Source organism: Eschscholzia californica, unplaced genomic scaffold (genome assembly GCF_041429995.1).
Source record: "Eschscholzia californica isolate CP2 unplaced genomic scaffold, dmEscCali1.0.p SCAF_5, whole genome shotgun sequence".
Classification (NCBI taxonomy): domain Eukaryota; kingdom Viridiplantae; phylum Streptophyta; class Magnoliopsida; order Ranunculales; family Papaveraceae; genus Eschscholzia; species Eschscholzia californica.
Window position 1 is genome coordinate 18,910,794 of NW_028238472.1, and position 11,032 is coordinate 18,921,825.

The 11,032-nt window shown below is 32.3% G+C and overlaps 1 long non-coding RNA gene across 2 annotated transcripts; it reads right to left on the bottom strand.

The window, feature by feature from the left end:
- Positions 1-277: 277 nt before the first annotated feature.
- On the bottom strand, positions 278-2,225 carry LOC147537646 (uncharacterized). Of its 2 annotated transcripts, XR_015224833.1 has the most exons (4): positions 1,547-2,180; positions 1,317-1,353; positions 935-1,002; positions 278-659 (listed from the first exon to the last, which is right to left on the bottom strand). It is a non-coding gene; the product is annotated as an uncharacterized LOC147537646 (long non-coding RNA). The 2 variants fall into 2 exon arrangements; XR_015224832.1 differs by lacking the exon at positions 1,317-1,353 and having other exon boundaries at positions 1,547-2,225.
- Between the last annotated feature and the right edge of the window lie 8,807 nt (positions 2,226-11,032).

The following is an 11,032-nucleotide window of genomic DNA, read 5'->3' on the forward strand; positions in this document are numbered from 1 at the left end:
TGCAACAATCTATTTTGCAAATAGGTGTTTGCAAACAAGTTTTGCAAACATGTGTTTGCAATAATCTGTTTTGCAAACATGTGTTTGCATAATGTAAACTGCAAACATGTCGTTACAAGGCATTGCTATATCAAGACTATGTGATAAGCCCGATAACTGTTGAATCAAGTTTAGTATAGTCCATTGTTGTAAGCCTAACTCATATTTTGAACCAAAGCCAATATGAACTACTTTAAAAGTAATGAAACAAGTGAACAAGACCACTTTACGCGAAGCAGATCAAAGTAACTATACTTTCTCATAATGTCAGTGTCATTTCAAACAAAGCAGGTGTCATTTGAAGCAGAAACAAAGAGACATCTAGTTCAGCAAAAGTTTTTTTCTCTATTTGTTCTTAGAATACCTAAGCTTGGTGAAGAACCTCATGTTCCTGCCGGTATTGAACCTTTCCTCCCTGCGAGCCTTAGTCTCTTTGACACCCTGAGAGTTGGGAAACATAATTTCTTAACATTTAGTTAATGAATCTTCTATCTAAGGTTTCAAAAAATCATCTCTCCTTTGTCTTTAGAAGTCTACAACCACTCTTATAGTACGCAGAGAAATCTTCTCCAACTTGTGGAGGGATTGGCCCAGTCAACTTGTAATAGTAATGAAGATCCCTGGCATTTAAAAAAAAGAACAAAGGTAAGGAAAGTATCTTGTTATATGAATGGAGTAACGTTCCACTTTGTCTATCACGTCTTTTATTGCCGGCCAACTTCTTTATTATCTTGATAGGCCTGGTTACAGATTCAGATTAAAACTTTCAAATCGAACAACAATTTCTTTTATTGATAAATCATATAGAATTAAACTAATGGACCAAAACCTGTGAACAGAACTTGCACAAGCCACAACACAATAGAAAAAGCACCAATTTTGAAAAGGTACTCACAGTCTTGTGAGATCCAGTAGATTGGTTACAACAGCAGGAAAAGACCCAATGCCACCACATAAACTTCCCTGTAAGTGAAAAGTAACCACAATAAAGAAAGACGACAGAAAAGAAATTCATAGTCAACTAATCTAAAATCGATCTTATCCCGCACCAATCAATATTTAACTTGATTGCCCTCACACTTGAACTATCCAAAATTCAGAATGAAGTTATCTATTTGAATTGAACAAAAAATTCTAATCATCTAAACACACAAATAGAAATGCAAAATAAAGAACAAATTTGTGTATGTTAGATAAACCATTAAGAAATTAACGAAGTAAAATTGATGGCTACTCTCTTTAGCTGTACTTTTCTTATTAAATCTGATCCCTACTACCTTCTTAACTTTTCTTATTAGAAATCACAACATGAACCTGCATTATCATGACCAACAAACAACCATCAAAACAAGATTAATATGTAAAATCAAAGTTTTTTTATGATTCTAGAATTAATTAACACATGCATGGATGTCAAACAATTTCAGGGAAGTTTCAAGAATCAAGAAGCAAAAGAAATGGGGAACTTAAAAAATCTTAGAGAGAAAGAGTAGGAAATGATACTCACCACTTATACCTCAGGTAGTAACCATCAATTGGAGCAGATTCAGAACCATCTTCATTAGTAAGAGAACCATCAGGTCGCCACAGTAGTAAGTAGGGCGTAAGCTCACAGCCAACAATCTGAATGTCAGACGGAAGATATAGTCGTACCACACTCAGCATGCTTCCAACACCAAGAATTTCTCACAACAACTTTTATCTTCTTCTTCCTTTTCTTCTTCAAACTCAAATCCTAACCCTGATAAAATCACCTTAATTTCAAATCTCAAAGATTGGATGAAACTATACAGATCCGCCATTACTTGACCTCTGAATACGCCAGTTTTGAATCCAACTTAAACTTACAAAAGCAAAAATCTCTTCAGACATGCATAAGAAAACCCTAAAATCCTCAAATGTTTACTGTATAATTCATTATCTCTAGAATCCCTAAAAATCTCAAATAAACCATAAACTGGAATTTCTCCTTTCTCTATAGGTTTTGTTTCCAATTTTTCATCAAAGAGGCAGATAATTCATCCACTATTCAAGTTTGTGGGTTCCAGAAATTGAAGAAGAAAAAGAAGAATCGGAGAAGGAGAAGAGCAACAAGAAAAAACCCTAAATTTCGGTTTGCAGAGAGAACGTGAACTTTAAGGAGCGAGGGCACTTTTGGAATGAGAAAAATTAAAAATGACCTTTCTACTAATTATTCATATTATTTTAGTCTTAATATATCACTACTCATAATAATCTGGTAATTTCTACCTAATAGAAAAAAGTCTAAGCTTTTTTAGTTTTTTTTTTTTTTTTTGAGAATTCGACTACGATCTACGTTAGTCGTTACAAGGCATTGATGCATCATGGAGATGTAATAAGCACGATAACCGCCTAAATTAAACCGAGAATGAAAGAGGCCTAAAGCCCGACAACAAAGAGGCCTAAAGCCCGACGAATTATTACATTATTTATAGCCTAAATTACATAGGATGAATCTTGATGGCAACTGCTTCCACCGAAACTCGATCCCACGACCTCATGGTCTTAAGAGGGGTGTCCAACCGTTACACCAAAGGGTGGTGGACGGCTTTTTTAGTTATTATCATAATTTTTTGAACCTAAACAACCATTTTCCCAAAAAAAATAACCCAAACAATTTTACAAATAAGTCATCTAAAATGTAATTTCTAGTAAGCAAAAGAAGATAAAAAGTCTTTCTGTGGAGTTAGAAAGATGTAGGCAAAAGCTGCCAAACCCTATATTAAAGGTGGATAGAATTTTTGAAATAGCTAGATATTAATAAAACGGTTTATCTTGAAAGATTTTCTGTCATGACTAATTTCACGCGCTACTCAACCAATAATTAAATTAATAGAAAATGACTAAATGGGTAGTAAAAAATTTCAAAATAGCTAAAAAAGCCTCAATGTATTACTATTAGTCATTTTCTATCAAAATATTAAGGCTAATTAGAGGTTAGGTTTAAAATAATATTGATAATTATTATTCAGGTCTTTTTTTATATTTTCGTTCCCGAAATACCCTTGCCTATCAAAACTTACTTTCTCTCTAAAAAAAAAACCAAAAAAATTTTAGGGTTGTTCTTCTTACATGCTTCTTCTCCAAATCTTCTTCTTCTTTCTGAAAAATTTAGGGAAGAACATTTAGGGTTTCTTCGTCCTCTTCGCTACTTCCACACAGAGAGGGAGAAAGAGTTTTCAACACAAATTTGTCACCATTCGTGTAACTGTAGCTTGAAGAGACGAGAGAGCTTTGAGGCTATTGACATAGCACACCCACAGTTCCGATCGAGTTTTTTCTGCAGATCAAATCATCTACCTCCTTTAGTGGCGATGAAACTGCTCCTGTATTCCGTTTCCTTGGAGCTGCTGTTGCTTTAGTTTTCTCATGAACATATCAAACCTAAACCTAGATCAATTCAACTTGATTGTGAAGTTTCTCGTTTTTAGAGTTTTATTATTAATATATGCATTTTTGAATTTGTAGGTATGGGAGCTGCTTATGCAACAACAAAGAGTAGAGTTGGTGTAGCATCAATGGGAGTTATGAGACCAGGATTGGTTATGAAATCAATTGTTCCAGTTGTTATGGCTGGAGTTTTGGGTATTTATGGTTTGATTATTGTTGTTATCATCAGAACTTATATTAACCCTAAGGCTAAATCTTATTACCTTTTTTATGGTTATGCTCATTTTTCATCTGGTCTTGCTAGTCTTTCTGCTGGTATGGGCATTGGTATTGTTGGTTATGCTGGTGTTAGGTATACCAATTATCACTTTCTCTATCTAAAACCTATTGATCTTTCACTATTGGAATGATTCAAGTATTATGTGTTTTTGTTCTTAATTACTGCATAAAGGGAACCTGCTATATATGTTTAGTGGGATTCTGGAGAAATGTGGTTGGGGTCATAAAGGAGAAAACTTTGAGATTGGTAGGGTAAGTTTGAAATTGTTGTTGCTAGAGAGGGGTTTGGTCTAGATTTTTGGTGTTAGGGTTTGTAAATTATTCATGTTTTGTGAAACTTATTTTAAGCCATATGATTTATTTAGGATATGTTGTCAGATCATTACTCACCACCACTGTCCTGAAGTCTTTAGCTTGTATCCTAGTACTTGTTTTTACTGATATGATCAAACTTGTATTTGTCTTTGTTGTGCAACCCCGAGATGCTAAATCTGTGACTTTTACCGGGGTTGTTCCATGTTCTCGCCGTTCTTTTCTCCGAGGGTTTTCTTCTTAAATTTGAAATATACATAATACATGTATTAAGTGATGTTCATTATTAGTATCCCTCCGAATATTATTTGATGCAGAATCCATGGCCTCAAGTCTATAAAGATGTCTGAAAGAATTTCGTGGCCACACATCCTATGTGAATGATGCTATCTTTAAAAGTGATGGAGCTCGTGTTATTATAGCTTCTAGTTTCCACCCTTTACCATTAACGGACGATGATTTTAAAGATGATTTGACAATGGAAAAAAGAAAGGCTTTAGAATTCGAATGTTCGGCGACTTGTGAAAGACTAAGGGTCACAAATAAGCAACTTCAGTATCTTAGTGACTGCCTTTTTCATTTGTTTCCTATCTCACATACTTCTTTTTAAGGTTCTGAAAACATTTCGCAATAACGTATATAGTTTTTATTGTATTGTTTTGATTCGAAGAATGGTACTTTTGTCTGTAAGAATTTAGTTTATCAGTATATTTCTCGTTATTTTGTCGAATCATCAAAACAACTTCGATAGCTTGTTCTTTTGCAGTGAAAATTTTGAATAATTTGATGCATCAACCATTTGAGCTGGACCGAGTAGTTCGAACACCCCAATAGTTTATATTCTCGATCTGCAAATCAAGTTTGCAGGATATGCAAATCGTGTTTGCAATCAATATTTTGCAAACACAGTTTGCTTTGCAGTTTACATTATGCAAACACATGTTTGCAGATCAGATTGTTGCAAACACGTTTGCATAACAGATTTTCGCAAACACGTTTGCATAACAGATTTTTGCAAACACGTTTGCAGAAAAACGTAAAGGAAAAAAACACCAGGTTTTTTTTTGAAAAAGAAGTATTGAAAGTGGATCTTGTTAGAAAGCTAATGAAAAATCATTTCTAAATACGGAATTTTTGTAGAAATCTAACATTTCAAACAAAAGTTATATCAATTTAAAATTTGAAGAAAAATAAAAGAATTTAGTTACACAAAATGACAAAAAAGGGTATTTTAGTATTTGCACACTTTTTGACCTGAATAATAATTTTCAAATGTTTTGTGATATTCTACTCATTTTCAATATTATTTTGACCTTTCTAAAAATTACCCCCTTAAATTAATGGAGAAAGAAATAAGAGATTAGAGTCGCCATATTACCTAAAGGTGTTGGTAGGAGTTAGAGGACCAACTACATTTTCTTTCAAGCACTTAAGAAATTAGATTTCTATAAAGATAAATTTAGACAAAACTCTTTATAAAAAATTTCTTTTGTTGAGAAATGATTACTTAATTTATTTATTTTTTCAGCTTCTTAAGTATTTTTGTAATTTGCAACTGCTTGCAAGAGGTTTGGAACTGTTTGCATATTGCAAAAAATATTGAGTTTTAACCTGACAAAATATAAATATTTGAAACTTTAACCAAATAAAACAAATGTTGGATATTTAACCAAACAAAATATAACTAGTCTTTTTAATTTCAGAAAACTTCAAATTGGGCTGAAATGGTAGTCCATGTTTCTTCAAGAACAAGCTTAGATTTCAATTAGTTTGCACCATAATGTCTAGGTTTAATTAGTAACCAAACAACCAAAGTCTATGCTTTAGTCAAGAATTTTTGGTCATGAATAGTAACCAAGTAGGCCTCATTAGAAAGAATCAAGTAGTAGATGTCAAGTAATCAACCTAGTGATTAGGACTTATTAAGGAAGAAGAGATGGAGATTTTGTTAATATGGAGTAATCAATTAGAGTATCTCTAATATTTGACATTTGTGAGTGAAAAGACATTGGGGAGATTTTATAGGGCCTCCTCATTTTTGTTAAAAGGCCTCCCCTTAGTGATAATTTAACAAGGAAAATAGTTCATGGAGATGCCTTTTAACAAAATTGGGGACGCCTTATAAATCTTCCCAAGACATTGTATTTGATTGTGTATCAAAAAAACACATGTAACGTCATAATTTATTTCTATTTTTGACGTTCGTAATCTTGTTCTAACATTTCTCTTTCAAAAGTAGAAAAAATTAATGGTTTATTATATGTTTTTGTGACATACGTCAGAAAAAACTCTTTTATTATTTGTTATGTTTAATTCCCAATATAATTAAAGATAATAAATAATTATCTTTAATTAACAAAATATTAAAACATTAATTTTTTTTCTACTTTTGAAAGAAAATATTAGAATAAGATCACCTGTAAATCGAGTTGAACCTGTACTCGTCAAAATTAGAAATAATTATGACGTTATATGTATTTTTTGACATAATTAAATGCAATATCTTTTCACTCACAAATGTCAAATATTAGAGGTCTTGTAATAATTGTAAGTTTTAAGCTATATAATTATACATGTTTGCTTTCATATGACAAAATACATTCTTCTACCTCTCAAGTTGTAGATCAAACTTTCGAAAAAAAAGCAACGGAGACGCCTAACAGAAACACATTGTTAGCTCGAAATGGACCTCTACGTGCAGTCTGGCAAGCAACCGTTAGAAAACTGACTAGATGCTCATACTGATATATCCAATGTTATTGGTTCGTCACCTTTTCCGTCTATTTGAAATTATTCAAAAAGTTAAACTTATCAAATCCAAGGTTGTTATTTTAAGTTTTTGTTGATGTGTCCTGGAAGGCATAAAAGTTTTATGATATTATTTCTAGTTAATTTTGTTCATATTGCCATGGTTTCATGGAAAAGAATGCACTATACGTTCTTAGATCATAAATAGCCGATGGACCTAAAAGGCAAACTAAACTGTTTAATTCACGACTAGAAAATAATCGGAGATATAAACATAAAATAATGACACGATAATGTAACGTGGTTCGGTCGGATACTCAAGACCTACATCCACGAAGAATAACTTCTTTATTAATAATCACCACATACAAATATGGGTTGATCGATTACATCGATCAGACATAACTCGATGATTTTGATTTCTAGAACCCTCTTCTATTTATAGGTAACTTTAGGGTTTAGGGTTTCCTAGTTTCTGTTTACTAAACTAGGAAATAATATAAATCTGTATAATATTACCATTAGATAGCTACAAGAGATATTCTGAATATCTATATAATAAAACAGAAGGGAAAACGATGACAGGGACAAACATCCTTTTTTTTAATAAAGAATATTGTTTAGGAGCCCTTCTCAAAATTTAAAATATAGTCCTTCTTAGAAATAAAATAATTAATTTGAAGAAAAAAATAATGGTGTCTTAAAAATAAATAACTAATTTAAGAAAAAATTAAACAAAAGATATTTCAAGAGTTAAAGAATAAATTAAAATCTCTCTCAATAAAATAATAACTAATTTAAGAATAGGAAACAAACGAAAATAATACCAAAAAAATTAGGATATCCAGAATATAACAACATTAAACATGGAAAGTCGGGTAAAATTAAAGTTAGAGTTTCGTCACATTTGTGTCTGTGCCTTGGGGCACGGGATACACCCTAGTATTATATTAAATATTACATATCTTCACATATTTTCAAATATCTTGGAATATTCTGAATTCTTCTTAATCGTCGAATTTGGTCTTCTCGATCTGTCACTTACATACACGTGTTACACACGAATATTATTTCTGGAACTCATCTTGACCGTCGGATCTCTTTTTTTCGATCCGTCTTATATCACGTATCCTATTATAAACCCGCCACCCATAAGTTATCTAAGAAAAACTAAGAAAATGTGCAGAAGTGGTTTTCTTTTAGAAATCTTATGGTGTGTTTGAATATGACGAGAGTCATCCGGATTCATAATTTTACGGATTAATAAGTCCAAGTAAATTTTTTTACTTTGTTTGGCAACTAATAAGAATCCTAAGATTTATTATTATTTTAGTATTTTCAAATGCTTCTTCAAAAAAAATATTGAAGAAATTTTATTTTCGAAACTCGTTTTTTTAAATATCGTTTCATTCGAGGAACCTCCGTTTTCTTCATAAATTTTTTTCGAGAACCGTTTTTCCAATTTTTTTCTCGAAACCACTTTTTTCCCTGAAAAAATGTTTTTTCGATAACCGAGATTTCCTGAAATTGTTTTTTTCACTAAAATCATTTTTTCCCCAAAAAACGTTTTCTTTTTTTGTAAAACTGTTTTTTCCTGGAAAAATATTTTCGGGAAAAACTGTCTTAATGAAGCAAAAAAGTTTTCATAAAATTCCAATTATCGAAAAAATGGTTTCAAAAAAAAGAAAGAAAAAATGTTTTCAAGACAAAAAAATGGGTTTGGAGAGAAAAAAAAAATTTAAGGGGAAAAAATGATTTTCATGAAAAAAAGTTCTGAAGAAAAAAATGATTTTTGGGAAAAAAAAATTTTGCAAAAAAAACAAATATTTAAGTTTGAAAGTTAGGTTTATTAATCCAAAATCTTAGCAAATCTTAAGGAATATGGTGGAATTTTGGTCCAATACAAATTTTTTATTTGAGAATCTTTAGGATTCAAGAGTTCTAGGATTCTTGGTAGCCAAATAGACAAAGAATTTTTGATTCCTACCAAATTTCACTTTTGGTAAGAATCCTCCAACCAAACACACCGTCAATATACTTTAAAGGGTATGAATATGTGTATCAAAACAATGGGTTGTTGACAAAATCTATAGAAGTGGTGTCTTCTTTACTTGCAACCTAAAATCCCAAGAGTTTTCTTGACTTGTTAAATTTCCTACTATCTTAAACTCTTCCCTCTCATTTGTTGTTTCTTCTTGTTCATTTTAGATTCCATTGTGCGTGCCATTAACGACGAGCCTATGGCACTTCAAGTAATATCGTCGCTTTTGTTGGTTATTGTTCGCATATACTCAAACAAAACTGACCAACTTTTCCTTGATTGCAATGACTTTTTGGAGTCTCTCAAAACGTTACTTGCTTCCTTCCGAAAAGCAACAACCTCTGCCTCATTAGCTGGCAGACTCATCATTCCAGACACATTTGAACTCGACGCTCAAAGCATTAGTGACGACTTATCTTTTGGGTAATCAATAAATTCTTTTTCATTTATGTACAAGCATTAGGTGTTCGTTACACAATGCTTTCATGTGTGGATAGTGTGTGACACTTATATACAAAAATTTGAAACAACTCAAAACGTATTTTTCGTTTGCAGAACAAATCTCCATCTCGCGCCTAATGACAGAATTACGTTGCCAGGTATCGATTATCATGTTCTTAATGTTGTCATTCCTACCATTTCTTTACTTCAACTTGTTTACAAGTAAATTGGGTTTCGATTCGATCCTTCTAAAGACTATCAACCTCCACAGGCCCATTTGTTTCTTTCTTCAATAATATGGTAATATGTTTTTATTACTTTTCAGTTTTTTCTCATTTTATTCTTCCATATAGTAATGTTTATTGTTAAATGATATGAATTATTTCGACGATCAGTGTATGGGGATGGATGTATTTGCTCCAATGGAAGAAGATGAGTATGATTATTTTTTTTGTATTCAAATGTTTTACTACTATAACTTATTTTCGGTATAAAATAACATAATTGAACATTTAATGACTTTTTTGCTCATAGTATCCTTACGGAGCCAGAAAACAACGGCAATAATATTCCGGATCATGAGTCAAGACCTCAAGCAGAACAACTTAGTGAAATTGAAGTAATGCGTGATACTAATAACCATATGCAGTTCGAAGTTGGGATTAATTTCTCGTTTAATATTACTAGAAGCACTAGCACAAATAATCGACTATTTGAAATTAACGACGAGGATGAGGATGAACCATCTATTGGAAATATATTAGCTTTCGGAGAACCTGATATTGGTGTTAGTCCCACATCAGCACCTTTGTCACATCCATATGAGTTAGCATATCTAGGAGAACCTGATGCCAGTGTTAGTCTGGCATCCACACCTCAATCACATCCATATGTGTTAGCTTCTCGAGGAGAACCTGTCTCCGAGTATCAACCAACGCCACGAGTTAGAAGGTAAATTTCGTAATGCATTTTTAGGAAGGAAAAGGCTAAATGTAGAAAGGATTTTTAACAAATTCCTTAACTTGATGAGTCACACTGGTAAAATAACGATAGATTAAAGTCAAACTTTGAAAAAAAAATTGTCTTTTAGTGAAAGTCATTAAGTCAAGAATTTTGTCATGGACTTTATCTTTTAGTAAAATTTGTGTTTTAGGAATTCTTTTAAGACTATTTATCTTTACGCGTTCTTTTGCAGTTCAAAAGAGAAGAAACGTCCCAATGTCCCAATGTCGAACTGTAACACCCCAAATCCAGATTTCCACGTCGGCCGCCATGAAAACCTAAACTTAAGGCATTTCTCCGCAGAATAGTAACATATACCATATACTCATCAAGGAGACAAATAGTATCGAACATGAAGCTCAAAAAGTAACAATAAATCATCTAATAAAACTTTACTAAGTTTCTCAAAACTCACATGATGTCTCTGAATCATCGACTCATATGTCGGACAAGGTCTAACAAAAACAACACCAAGTATTTAGGAGATCAACTCCAAATAACTACCTAAAGAAAGAAAGAAAACCACTAAAAAAACTCCTCCAAGGCTAACTATGACTCAAGCAGGTGGCACTTTCCGATTCCCTTGTCCTGAAAAATAAAAGGTTGGGTCAGCCCCAACAAGTAGATTTCGAAACCTCTAAAGCCTCAATAGACAGATTCAAGAGCTACCAAAACAAATAGACAACCACATAACATGTTAAGATGTCCAAGTATAATATCCGAGTTGTGACAATCAGAAATACAGTATACCACATACTC